We start from the raw sequence: 13,236 nt of genomic DNA on the forward strand, positions 1-13,236 counted from the left end.
TAGCATTTTAAGACAGTTTTTGAACAATTCAAAAAGTCGTCAAAATTGACCAAAATGGTAAGGGGTGGTTGCAAGGCCAACGCCATCCAGAATATGGAGTCCTAATAATTTTGTTCTATTATTGCTAGCCAAGGAACTGCCAACGATGTCATTTATTGTTATCAGTTAACTGGACTTTGTGAGAGTTTTCTTGCAAAATGTTTGCCAAGGTAATTATTATAACAGATCCGATAAAGGCCTTTTAATGTTTCTCATGGTATACTGATCTGTGTTGTTTTCTGTGATTAAGTGATGTTTTTCTTCATGTTGTTTATCACTGAAGCTAAAGAATTGAGATACAGCAATCTTTGACTGACTTTAGGTGTAAGACGTTCGCCCAGCTATTGTAGACCGCATGGAATCGATTCAAGTCCTTTAAAAATTTGTGAATCAAGATGAGAATGAACTTAGTGAATCTGTAATTGCTGCTATATGTTTTGGCTAAAATATAAAAAAAACTGTTGTATGTCTCCAAAACAAAGAAGCTTATATATAATATGATACCAAAAAGTACAGGATTGTTTGACATCAGAAATACAAAGAATTCGGCACACAGCGACAATTCACCTTTTAAAACGAAACCAAAAAACTAGAAGCAAAAAACAAATTGTGCTTCAAAACAAAACTAGAATGCACTGCTTTTAAAAGGTTGAAATATAGGAAAGGACAACTTTTTTCTAGGCGTTTAGTGATTCGTTTATAGTAACATCGCTCACGATGATGTTCGATCGGCATGTTGATCGGCATGTTGTCGTACATTATCATACCACGTGATCTGCTATGATCACATGGTAATTATTGCCTATAAAAATAATCTCAACGTTAAAAAAAAATTTCTTCGAATAGGTGGCGATCGAAGGTGGACAGCAAGATCGAAGCTCAGCAAGATTGAAGATTGTTCGAGGAAGAAGGAGTTCGCCGTTGACTAAAAGGTGGGTTCCGGCGATTATATGCGTAATCTGCGGTTGCTTTGTCCGACCCCAGTAGGGGGACCGTTTGCCTAGAGCGTTTTGGTCCCCCGCACGCTGCTAGTTCCCACTTGTAGGCCTTTACACTAATCTACGGGAAGGCCGTAGGCCTTCCTTAAGGAGTACAGTGTAGCTGAGCCGAACCCTTTTTTTTCGTTGTATATAGGTTTATCTGAACAGCTAGTTGTCAAGATGAATGTGAAGACTCGCCCGGCCAAATTCAAAATGGCGATGCCAAAGAAAACCATCCACGTGGAGCGTTCGCGGACCTTTCTGAGCAAGATTGTTGTGCTGTCTGGTCAAAGTTAGGTATTTTACTTTGATGTTTGTGTGCCTTCTGCTAATTGTCGGCCAGAAATAACAAAAAGCCATATACAATATGAAATATTCTGCGTACAAGGTTATCTAAAGTTTCGAGCTTAATTCTGCCTGCAATGATGATAATTTTTTACTGAAAATTTATGTCATGAGCAACTTCCGCACCCATAGACTGAAGCAGAACTGAACATTTTGTCATTAACGTTTATCTCAACTGCCAGTTATCAAGACGAACGTCAAGAGAACAGTTGAAATAGAAAATAGAAATCAGTTCAAGACTCGCCCGGCCGCCGAATTCAAAATGGCGATCCCATACACGTGGACCGTTCGCGGACCTTTCTGAGCAAGATTGTTGTGCTGTCTGGTCAAAGTTAGGTATTTTACTTTGATGTTTGTGTGCCTTCTGCTAATTGTTGGCCAGAAATAACAAAAAGCCATATACAATATGAAATATTCTGCGTACAAGGTTATCTAAAGTTTCGAGCTTAATTCTGCCTGCAATGATGATAATTTTTTACTGAAAATTTATGTCATGAGCAATTTCCGCACCCATAGACTGAAGCAGAACTGAACATTTTGTCATTAACGTTTATCTCAACAGCCAGTTATCAAGACGTACGTCAAGAGAACAGTTGAAATAGAAAATAGAAATCAGTTCAAGACTCGCCCGGCCGAATTCAAAATGGCGATGCCAAGAAAAGTATACACGTGGACCGTTCGCGGACCTTTCTGAGCAAGATTGTTGTGCTGTCTGGTCAAAGTTAAGTATTTTACTTTACTGTTTGTGTGCCTTCTGCTAAAACTAGACAATAATTAAGGTAGTTGAAAATGCAATTTTATATTAATAATGTCTTCTTATATTAAAGATTTTCCTTGGTCAACATTGGAAGTGAAGAAGATTTCTGCGCAAAGGTAATTCGATTGTTTCTTCAAAATTTATATTAGCCTTGCAGCTGAAATTCTTGTCACTACCTTGTAATACATATCAACTGCCCGGGTATATATTTTGTTATTTCGGTAGTATAAGAGGGAATTTGCTGCAACTAGGATCTTTTTTTGGAAAATTGTCAGGCAGTCACAAATTTTGTCAAGATTACTAAGTTAACATTGCTTCTATGCTCACTATGTGTCACCAGTAATAAATTCCTGTGGTGGTCTTTAAATAAATATAGCAACCATAGTTATATGTAGAGGGATGAAGTAACCATTGATTACCTGACCAAAAACTAGACAATAATTCAGATAGTTGAAAATGGAATTTTATATTAATCATGTCTTCTTATATTCAAGATTTTTCTTGGTCAAGAGTGCAACATGAGCGGTTGATATGAACTTTACTGTCAGATCAACATTGGAAGTGAACAAGATTTCTGCACAGAGGTAATTCGATTGTTCCTTCAAAATTTATATTAGCCTTGCAGCTGAAATTCTTGTAATGACCTTGTAATACATATCAACTGCCCAAATATATATTTTGTTAAGATTGCTAAGTGAACTTTACTTCTATGCTCCCTATGTGTCACCAATGATAAATTCCTGTGGTGGGCTTTAAATAAATATAGCAACCATATATATAGAGGGATGAAGTAACCATAGAATGGCTGACCAAAAACTAGACAATAATTAAGATAGTTAAAAATGGAATTTTATATTAATCATGTCTTCTTATATTCAAGATTTTCCTTGGTCAATGAGTGCAATATGAGCTGTGGATGTGAACTTTACTAGATGTACATTGATTGGAAAGTGAACAAGATATCTGCACTGAGGTAATTTGATTTTGTCATGGATGGTCAGCATTTGATTTTAAAAAGCCACTACATTGTTGAGATGACAACAATGAAATTGAAATTTGCTTCTATGGTCACCATGTGAAACTAATGATGAAACTTAATGCTATAACAGCTGAACCAGTCTGGCTGATTACTAAAATTCCTGTGGTGGTCTTACAATAAATATCCATGAAAAAGACCGGCAATTACTATTTTAAACTTGGGAGAAATTTTTCTGATTTCCATGTGATTTATAGAAAGTTGAAAGGCACCCCAGAAGAACCTGAATTATTTTAGCCCTATCCTAGATTCATTGATTAATATATTTTAGTGTGTTATAACATGTGTGAAATGTGATCAATTATGTGACAATTTCAAAACTTGGATTTATAAAGAGAAATTTTTCTTTGTAAAGTTTAAGAAGTAAACCTTTTTTGTCTGGGTGGTGTTAGTGTTTTGATTTTGCATGTTTTTCCCTGTGCTTTCACAATTGAAAATATTTTGGCAGTTGCTTTGGTTTTGTCTCATATTTTTTTCTCTTATATTTTTTTCTCTAATTTTTCTCTTGTCTTATAATTTTTGTCTGTAATTTTTTTTAATGTTTTTCTCTAAGTATTTTCTAAATGTTTTTTGAAAAGTTTAAGAAGAAACTTTATTTTTGTCTCATGTTGTTTGTTGTTTCGAGTTTGCATGTTTTTTTGTGTGCTTTCACAATTGAAAAGATTTTGGCAGTTGCTTTTGGCTTTTTCTCATACTTCTTTTCTCTTTAATTTCTTCTTAGTATTAGTATTTTTTCTAAATATATTTTCTCTTATTATTTTTTTCATGAAATTCTTTTTTTTCTTTAGTGTTGAAGAAAGTTGAAAGGCACCCAGATTCATTAATTAATATATTTTAGTGTGAAATGTGATGAATTATGTGACAATTTTCAAAACTTGGATTTATAAATCTTTTTTCTTTGTAAATTTTAAGAAATAAACCTTTTTCGTCTGATGGTGTTAGTGTTTTTATTTTGCAAGTTCTTCTGTGTGACTTGACAATTCTAAATTAAACCTCTTAATATTTTTTAGTATTTTTTCTAAGTTAAAGCTGTTAGTATTTTCTTCTATTTCTCTAGTTTCTCTTGTCTTTTATTCTCTAGTGTTTTTTTTCTCTAGTTTTTTTTCTATTTTTCTACTTAGTTTTTTTCTCTAGTTAGTTTTTTTCTCCAGTTTTATTTTTCTATTCCTCTAGTTTTTTTTTCTACTTTTTTACTTAGTTTTTTTTACTAGTCTAGTTTTTTCTTCTATTTTCTTCTATTTCTCTAGTTTTTTTCTATTTTCTCTTGTCATTTATTCTCTAGTTTTTTTTTCTAGTTAGTTTAGTTTTTCTCTAGTTTTTTCTTCTATTTCTCTAGTTTTTTTTCTATTTTTTTACTTAGTCTTTTTCTCTAGTCTAGTTTTTTCTTCTATTTCTCTAGCTTTTTTCTATTTTCTCTTGTCTTTTATTCTCTAGTTTTTTTTCTCTATTTTTTTTCTATTAAAACTAGTCTAGATTTTTCTTCTATTTCCCTAGTTTTTTTCTATTTTCTCTTGTCTTTTATTCTCTAGTTCTTTTTTCTAGTTTTTTTTTCTCTAGTTTTTTTTCTATTTTTCTACTTAGTTGTTTTCTCTAGTTTTTTTTTCTAGTTAGCTTTTTTCTCTAGTTTTTTGTTCTATTTCTCTAGTTTTTTTTCTATTTTTCTACTTAGTTTTTTTCTCTAGTCTAGTTTTTTTATTCTCTAGTTTTTTTTCTAGTGTTTTTTCTATTAAAGAAGCTAAGTAACTAGGGAAATAGAAGAAAAAACTAGACTAGTTTTAATAGAAAAAAAAATAGAGAAAAAAAAACTACAGAAAACAACTAAGTAGAAAAATAGAAAAAAAACTAGAGAAAAAAAAAACTAGAAAAAAGAAAAATAGAAAAAAAACTAGGGAAAAAACACTAGAGAATAAAAGACAAGAGAAACTAGAGAAATAGAAGAAAATACTAACAGGTTTAACTTAGAAAAAATACTAAAAAATACTAAGAGGTTTAATTTAGAATTGTCAAGTCACACAGAACTTGCAAAATAAAAACACTAACACCATCAGACGAAAAAGGTTTATTTCTTAAAATTTACAAAGAAAAAAGATTTATAAATCCAAGTTTTGAAAATTGTCACATAATTCATCACATTTCACACTAAAATATATTAATTAATGAATCTGGGTGCCTTTCAACTTTCTTCAACACTAAAGAAAAAAAAGAATTTCATCAAAAAAATAATAAGAGAAAATATATTTAGAAAAAATACTAATACTAAGAAGAAATTAAAGCGAAAAGAAGTATGAGAAAAAGCCAAAAGCAACTGCCAAAATCTTTTCAATTGTGAAAGCACACGAAAAAACATGCAAACTCGAAACAACAAACAACATGAGACAAAAATAAAGTTTCTTCTTAAACTTTTCAAAAAACATTTAGAAAATACTTAGAGAAAAACATTAAAAAAAATTACAGACAAAATTATAAGACAAGAGAAAAATTAGAGAAAAAAATATAAGAGAAAAAATATGAGACAAAACCAAAGCAACTGCCAAAATATTTTCAATTGTGAAAGCACAGGGAAAAACATGCAAAATCAAAACACTAACACCACCAGACAAAAAAGGTTTACTTCTTAAACTTTACAAAGAAAAATTTCTCTTTATAAATCCAAGTTTTGAAATTGTCACATAATTGATCACATTTCACACATGTTATAACACACTAAAATATATTAATCAATGAATCTAGGATAGGGCTAAAATAATTCAGGTTCTTCTGGGGTGCCTTTCAACTTTCTATAAATCACATGGAAATCAGAAAAATTTCTCCCAAGTTTAAAATAGTAATTGCCGGTCTTTTTCATGGATATTTATTGTAAGACCACCACAGGAATTTTAGTAATCAGCCAGACTGGTTCAGCTGTTATAGCATTAAGTTTCATCATTAGTTTCACATGGTGACCATAGAAGCAAATTTCAATTTCATTGTTGTCATCTCAACAATGTAGTGGCTTTTTAAAATCAAATGCTGACCATCCATGACAAAATCAAATTACCTCAGTGCAGATATCTTGTTCACTTTCCAATCAATGTACATCTAGTAAAGTTCACATCCACAGCTCATGTTGCACTCACTGACCAAGGAAAATCTTGAATATAAGAAGACATGATTAATATAAAATTCCATTTTTAACTATCTTAATTATTGTCTAGTTTTTGGTCAGCCATTCTATGGTTACTTCATCCCTCTATATATATGGTTGCTATATTTATTTAAAGCCCACCACAGGAATTTATCATTGGTGACACATAGGGAGCATAGAAGTAAAGTTCACTTAGCAATCTTAACAAAATATATATTTGGGCAGTTGATATGTATTACAAGGTCATTACAAGAATTTCAGCTGCAAGGCTAATATAAATTTTGAAGGAACAATCGAATTACCTCTGTGCAGAAATCTTGTTCACTTCCAATGTTCATCTGGCAGTAAAGTTAATATCCACAGCAGCAAATGTTGCACTCTTTGACCAAGGAAAATCTTGAATATAAGAAGACATTATTAATATAAAATTCCATTTTCAACTATCTTAATCAGTGTCTAGTTTTTGGTCAGGTAATCTATGGTTACTTCATCCCTCTATAATTAACTATGGTTGCTATATTTATTTCAAGACCACCACAGGAATTTATTACTGGTGACACATAGTGAGTATAGAAGCAAAATTCACTTAGTAATCTTAACCAAATTGTGACTGCACTGACAATTTTCATGAAAAAGATCCTAGTTGCAGCAAATTCCCTCTTATACTACTGAAATAACAAAATATATACCCAGGCAGTTGATATGTATTACAAGGTAGTGACAAGAATTTCAGCTACAAGGCTAATATAAATTTTGAAGGAACAATCGAATTACCTCTGTGCAGAAATCTTGTTCACTTCCAATGTTCATCTGGCAGTAAAGTTAATATCCACAACAGCTCATGTTGCACTCTTTGACCAAGGGAAATCTTGAATATAAGAAGACATGATTAATATAAAATTCCATTTTCAACTATCTTAATTATTGTCTAGTTTTTGGTCAGCCATTCTATGGTTACTTCATTCCTCTATATATACATGGTTGCTATATTTATTCAAAGCCCACCACAGGAATATATCATTGGTGACACATAGGGAGCATAGAAGCAAAGTTCACTTAGTAATCTTAACAAAATTGTGACTGCCTGACAATTTTCATGAAAAAGATCCTAATTGCAGCAAATTCCCCCTTATACTAAATAACAAAATATACCTGGGCAGTTGATATGTATTACAAAGTCACTACAAGAATTTCAGCTGCAAGGCTAATATAAATTTTGAAGGAACAATCGAATTACCTCTGTGCAGAAATCTTGTTCACTTCCAATGTTGATCTGACAGTAAAGTTCATATCAACCGCTCATGTTGCACTCTTGACCAAGAAAATCTTGAATAAGAAGACATGATTAATATAAAATTCCATTTTCAACTATCTGAATTATTGTCTAGTTTTTGGTCAGGTAATCAATGGTTACTTCATCCCTCTACATATAACTATGGTTGCTATATTTATTTAAAGACCACCACAGGAATTTATTACTGGTGACACATAGTGAGCATAGAAGCAATGTTAACTTAGTAATCTTGACAAAATTTGTGACTGCCTGACAATTTTCCAAAAAAAGATCCTAGTTGCAGCAAATTCCCTCTTATACTACCGAAATAACAAAATATATACCCGGGCAGTTGATATGTATTACAAGGTAGTGACAAGAATTTCAGCTGCAAGGCTAATATAAATTTTGAAGAAACAATCGAATTACCTTTGCGCAGAAATCTTCTTCACTTCCAATGTTGACCAAGGAAAATCTTTAATATAAGAAACATTATTAATATAAAATTGCATTTTCAACTACCTTAATTATTGTCTAGTTTTAGCAGAAGGCACACAAACAGTAAAGTAAAATACTTAACTTTGACCAGACAGCACAACAATCTTGCTCAGAAAGGTCCGCGAACGGTCCACGTGTATACTTTTCTTGGCATCGCCATTTTGAATTCGGCCGGGCGAGTCTTGAACTGATTTCTATTTTCTATTTCAACTGTTCTCTTGACGTACGTCTTGATAACTGGCTGTTGAGATAAACGTTAATGACAAAATGTTCAGTTCTGCTTCAGTCTATGGGTGCGGAAATTGCTCATGACATAAATTTTCAGTAAAAAATTATCATCATTGCAGGCAGAATTAAGCTCGAAACTTTAGATAACCTTGTACGCAGAATATTTCATATTGTATATGGCTTTTTGTTATTTCTGGCCAACAATTAGCAGAAGGCACACAAACATCAAAGTAAAATACCTAACTTTGACCAGACAGCACAACAATCTTGCTCAGAAAGGTCCGCGAACGGTCCACGTGTATGGGATCGCCATTTTGAATTCGGCGGCCGGGCGAGTCTTGAACTGATTTCTATTTTCTATTTCAACTGTTCTCTTGACGTTCGTCTTGATAACTGGCTGTTGAGATAAACGTTAATGACAAAATGTTCAGTTCTGCTTCAGTCTATGGGTGCGGAAGTTGCTCATGACATAAATTTTCAGTAAAAAATTATCATCATTGCAGGCAGAATTAAGCTCGAAACTTTAGATAACCTTGTACGCAGAATATTTCATATTGTATATGGCTTTTTGTTATTTCTGGCCGACAATTAGCAGAAGGCACACAAACATCAAAGTAAAATACCTAACTTTGACCAGACAGCACAACAATCTTGCTCAGAAAGGTCCGCGAACGCTCCACGTGGATGGTTTTCTTTGGCATCGCCATTTTGAATTTGGCCGGGCGAGTCTTCACATTCATCTTGACAACTAGCTGTTCAGATAAACCTATATACAACGAAAAAAAAGGGTTCGGCTCAGCTACACTGTACTCCTTAAGGAAGGCCTACGGCCTTCCCGTAGATTAGTGTAAAGGCCTACAAGTGGGAACTAGCAGCGTGCGGGGGACCAAAACGCTCTAGGCAAACGGTCCCCCTACTGGGGTCGGACAAAGCAACCGCAGATTACGCATATAATCGCCGGAACCCACCTTTTAGTCAACGGCGAACTCCTTCTTCCTCGAACAATCTTCAATCTTGCTGAGCTTCGATCTTGCTGTCCACCTTCGATCGCCACCTATTCGAAGAAATTTTTTTTTAACGTTGAGATTATTTTTATAGGCAATAATTACCATGTGATCATAGCAGATCACGTGGTATGATAATGTACGACAACATGCCGATCAACTCCGAACATCATCGTGAGCGATGTTACTATAAACGAATCACTAAACGCCTAGAAAAAAGTTGTCCTTTCCTATATTTCAACCTTTTAAAAGCAGCGCATTCTAGTTTTGTTTTGAAGCACAATTTGTTTTTTGCTTCTAGTTTTTTGGTTTCGTTTTAAAAGGTGAATTGTCGCTGTGTGCCGAATTCTTTGTATTTCTGATGTCAAACAATCCTGTACTTTTTGGTATTATAAATATAAGCTCATTTGTTTTGGAGACATACAACAGTTTTTTTTATATTTTAGCCAAAACATATAGCAGCAATTACAGATTCACTAAGTTCATTCTCATCTTGATTCACAAATTTTTAAAGGACTTGAATCGATTCCATGCGGTCTACAATAGCTGGACGAACGTCTTACACCTAAAGTCAGTCAAAGATTGTTGTATCTCAATTCTTTAGCTTCAGTGATAAACAACCGTTCATGAGATTCCATATTAATCGCCATCAGACTGAAAGAGAGAGAGAGATGGGTGGGGGGATGAAGAGGGAAATTCCATGTCCAAAATCAACTTTTTTAAAAGATACGAATACCATGCAGTCTTCTAACAGTTGATTCTGAAGATGCAATTACTAATGAGGTGTAACTATGTCCCACAACCCAATTTTGTAACTCTTTGTAAAATTAGAGTTCCGACATGAAATTATTACTATATACATTATCTGTGGGAAATGAAATTGTGGTCATTGTTTGAAAATTTATCTTCTATCATTTACAACAAAAAATTTGCCATTGTGAAACTGTGAAACAGACAACCACTGTGAAACAAACAACCACGCTAGGCACATTAACCATTACTGGTGTTTTGATTCAAGAGAGGCATTTATTAGAGAGAGATGCCTAATACAAACGTATGTTGAAGGGAATGGTTTGAGACGTTTATATGATAGAGACCGTTTATTGCATCATTTACAGTTATGAGCGCAGTCAAATCAAGTCAGTAAAATGCTGGAATACCACGACACAAGTTACTCATTATTCAATAACCTATCAAGCTCATTTGCAATAATAATACAAATGAAAAAGAAGTAAGAAACTCACCGACCAGTGACTGAGGTAGGTTTTCAAGGAAGGACTTTCTTATGAACCATGTTAAAATTAGTCATCTTTGAATTTGTTTGGATACTTCCTTCTAAAAATGCAATATATACCGACTGCAGTTAATAAACACCATACATCTTTAGCAATGCTTGTTCAGTTCTAGCCAGACAATCTTTAATGCACAATTTTTAAAATTAATAAACATACCTTGTTATCCTGATCTCATTTACAATCTATAAGATATCAAAAGTTGAAAAGTTTTACTCATTTGTAAAAGTTATTGCAAGTAATCAGATGATAAAAGGCGAACATGCGAAGCTCGGTTTGTTGGATTCCCTACACACGAATTTTAAATTAAACTAATAGTTTTTAATCGTTCACATATTTCCACGCAATATTTGTCCATTACTAGCTGGTAGTCATCACAGTAAACCAAATTATGAGTAAAAGCAATCAGCTGTGATCCTTCCATATGTTAAATGAATTCGACTTATTAGAATTCGAAATTAAACAACTATTATAACCTTTATATCGTTTTCTTTCGCTTAAGATTACACTAAATAACAAAGCAAGGAGACAGGAGTATTTTCAATACCTTTTCCGAGTTTGTAGCGCCAACATTTTACGATCTTTTTGCAAGCAAAAACATTTCTTGACTGACCACCATATTAAATAGATCGAGAGAGAAGCTCATCGTGAACTGCGCATGTGTTAGGTTCAGCATAAATTATTACGTCATTTGCATATATTGAGTAGATCTAGACTGATCGTGAATTAAAGAGGAAGACAAAAGAGGTTGCTACCACAACCCGGGGGCGCATTGGGGGAGAAAAACAAACCCCCGCTGCGCCCCCAATTGAGGTAGCAGAGAGGAAGGTTTTAGAGAGATCCTGAAGGATCTCAAACGATACCGCCCGAAGGCAGCACCGAGAGAAGTGACCACAAAAAAAAGGGTCAAGAAAGCGAAAGATGACAACCGAAAACCCTCAGAAGAGAAGAGCACACAACACACCGATACCCAATTAAAAATGTCTAGTATATATGTGACATAGCTCAGTGTGCTGATCGTAGGCATGACTATATTAGTTCACTGCGACTGCGTGGCGTTTTTTGCTATTCTATTTGCGTTTAATCATTTGCAATAGCATTTAGGTTTGTTCAAAAAAAGCAAAGTGAAAAAATTGAAAATTTCGTTTCGGCGGATAGTGTATATATAGCGAACGTAGGCGAACGTCAAAAACGTGCACGTCCATACATCATATGCCTGCGTACATACAAGTCGCAAATGTAGTAAATTACGCGTACCTATAAAACATATGCACGTGCTTACATCGTATGTATACTTGTGAACTTTTAATCAATTTTTCATCAAGCCTTGGATATAATTAAGCCCTTTTTTCAAGCAGCTAATTACCAAAACTTTCCAACAGTAACACGAAAATCTCTCTCGAAACCCAATAAATTTTTTTTTTCTTTTGGGTCGTGACGAAAACATTTTTTCCCATGCAAGATTCGAACCACCAACTTGCCAAGTGCGAGGCAACTCTCGTTACCTCGCGACTATTTCCTGTTTCAATAATAAATAGTATTTTTTATTTTACTTAAATCTTTTTTTTCAAGATGCTAATGAGAAACATTCCGTCTAGCATTCGAACCATTCCCTAAATAAACACGAGAACACCAAATTCTCCCTCGAAACCCAACAAAAAAGTGGGTCCCAAAAATCTGTAAGCATCCAAGAGTCATCAGCTTAGTATATATGACATTGCTCGACAATGCGGTTATTGTGGAATTATTACTCGTTTACTGCGACTGCGTAAGGTTTCCTAACACTGAATTTGGCTTTTTTTCGTTTTCCAATAGCGTTTAAGCATGTTTTATAAACGTAAAGTGTTCTTTTTCACTCACTGCATTTACTGCAACCTAAAACTGGTCGATTTCTTCAAGGAATGAAGTGAATTAAGGACATTTAAAATTTTCTTGACATCATGCAATAGTCCACACAGTGCACGAATGACCACATGCATACATCATATGCGTAGATAATTAAACACAATACACTTAAATGCAATTCCCATGTCTCTGAGTCAATTAACAAAATAATAAAAAAACATCCCGATTTCCGTTTCGGACCATAGTCTGACGGTTTACAATACCGTTGTCTTCACCACTAAACCACTAGCGCTTGATGTTTAGGACTGCTTTTATTTATTTATTTTATCTCAATCCTTTTAGAAAAAATACTAAAAAAGTTTAAAAAAAACTAGAGAAAATAAAAAAACTAGAGAAAACATAAAATACTAAGGGATACTTAGAGAAAAAACCTAAAGAAAATACTTAGAGAAAATACTTAGACAAATAGAGAAAATACTTCGAAAATACATATATATTCATGTGACAAGTTGAGGTATATAAAGATTAGTAATAAAACCAAAGTGGCCATTGCTATTGGAAAAATCTGGCCGCAATTCCAATGCACTTCCAACGTAATGCCCGTACATGCACACGTCCTTATAATGATTGGAAGTAATTAGCGAATAATTGCAATTAGCATTGCTTCTATGACGTCACGCGTGAAAATAGTTTGAAGATGATTTAAAGGGGGACGAAATGAATCGCCGTACGAAATGGATAAATTTATTTTGTTTTATTTACTTGTGTTTATTTTGTCAAAACGATGCAATATTGGATGCTTTCGCAAAGTGTAA

The 13,236-nt window shown here is 33.6% G+C and overlaps 3 long non-coding RNA genes across 14 annotated transcripts; 1 reads left to right on the forward strand and 2 right to left on the reverse strand.

The window, feature by feature from the left end:
* Positions 1-35: 35 nt before the first annotated feature.
* LOC114525830 lies at positions 36-1,960 on the forward strand. 6 transcript variants are annotated; one of them, XR_003687267.1, is made up of 5 exons: positions 36-57; positions 129-209; positions 886-971; positions 1,174-1,316; positions 1,927-1,960. It is a non-coding gene; the product is annotated as an uncharacterized LOC114525830 (long non-coding RNA). The 6 variants fall into 6 exon arrangements; XR_003687266.1 differs by lacking the exon at positions 36-57 and having other exon boundaries at positions 111-209; XR_003687262.1 differs by lacking the exons at positions 36-57; positions 129-209 and having other exon boundaries at positions 785-971.
* Positions 1,961-5,307: 3,347 nt separating this feature from the next.
* LOC114525764 lies at positions 5,308-7,552 on the reverse strand. Its single transcript, XR_003687248.1, has 5 exons — positions 7,519-7,552; positions 7,056-7,149; positions 6,584-6,677; positions 6,195-6,287; positions 5,308-5,346 (listed from the first exon to the last, which is right to left on the reverse strand). It is a non-coding gene; the product is annotated as an uncharacterized LOC114525764 (long non-coding RNA).
* A 706-nt stretch (positions 7,553-8,258) lies between these two features.
* Positions 8,259-11,218, reverse strand: LOC114525809. Of its 7 annotated transcripts, none has more exons than XR_003687256.1 (7): positions 11,124-11,218; positions 10,736-10,761; positions 10,533-10,619; positions 9,848-9,938; positions 9,249-9,334; positions 8,904-9,046; positions 8,643-8,677 (listed from the first exon to the last, which is right to left on the reverse strand). It is a non-coding gene; the product is annotated as an uncharacterized LOC114525809 (long non-coding RNA). The 7 variants fall into 7 exon arrangements; XR_003687257.1 differs by having other exon boundaries at positions 10,529-10,619; XR_003687260.1 differs by lacking the exons at positions 8,643-8,677; positions 9,848-9,938 and adding an exon at positions 8,259-8,293.
* Positions 11,219-13,236: the final 2,018 nt, after the last annotated feature.

Source organism: Dendronephthya gigantea, unplaced genomic scaffold, assembly GCF_004324835.1.
Source record: "Dendronephthya gigantea isolate DGI-Jeju-01 unplaced genomic scaffold, DenGig_1.0 000035F, whole genome shotgun sequence".
Taxonomy (NCBI): Eukaryota; Metazoa; Cnidaria; class Anthozoa; order Malacalcyonacea; family Nephtheidae; genus Dendronephthya; species Dendronephthya gigantea.